General features: G+C 42.7%; 1 protein-coding gene across 1 annotated transcript in view; it reads right to left on the reverse strand.

The window, feature by feature from the left end:
• The window catches only part of CTNNBIP1 (catenin, beta interacting protein 1), a 25921-nt gene that overhangs the window by 1662 nt on the left and 23732 nt on the right, over positions 1 to 527 (reverse strand). The window lies entirely within an intron of this gene.

Genomic DNA, 527 nt, shown 5'->3' on the forward strand with positions numbered 1-527 from the left:
GGTCATGGGGGACCCAATGGGAAACGAAACACACAATCAAATGCAAACACAAACGAAACATGTGAAAGCAGCCAGCTGTGTAATAAATATTGCAAAGCGCACTTGGTTTCTTTCTTTTTTTTTCAAGTCAAATATAACAACCAATGTCCCAAACCCTGTATTCAGCATTCAAGAGAGAAGCTGTTGCTATCAGCAGAACACCTGCAGCCATTCAAGAAAAAAATCGTTTCCCGTTAGCCAGCCAATCAACATCCTTTTCGAGTCTGAGCAGCCAATCAGACCTCTTCACGTTCCTAAAAAGTGACCTAAATAAAGAAAGCACCAGAGCTCGGAGAGCTTCCTGGGAAGCCATGTACCCGAGGCGCAAATTTAAAAAATAAGAGTCAGAAATAAAAATAAAAGGTTTCCGTTGGTCAAGATTTAAAAATAAAAAGGTTTCTTCCTGAAGCCAATCATGAGTCCGTCCCTTGAAGCCAATCACAACTGCACAACCGGTGTTTTCCTCGAAGCCAGCCCTGCTGAGTGGC

This window comes from Myotis brandtii, unplaced genomic scaffold (assembly GCF_000412655.1).
Source record: "Myotis brandtii unplaced genomic scaffold, ASM41265v1 scaffold410, whole genome shotgun sequence".
Taxonomy (NCBI): Eukaryota; Metazoa; Chordata; class Mammalia; order Chiroptera; family Vespertilionidae; genus Myotis; species Myotis brandtii.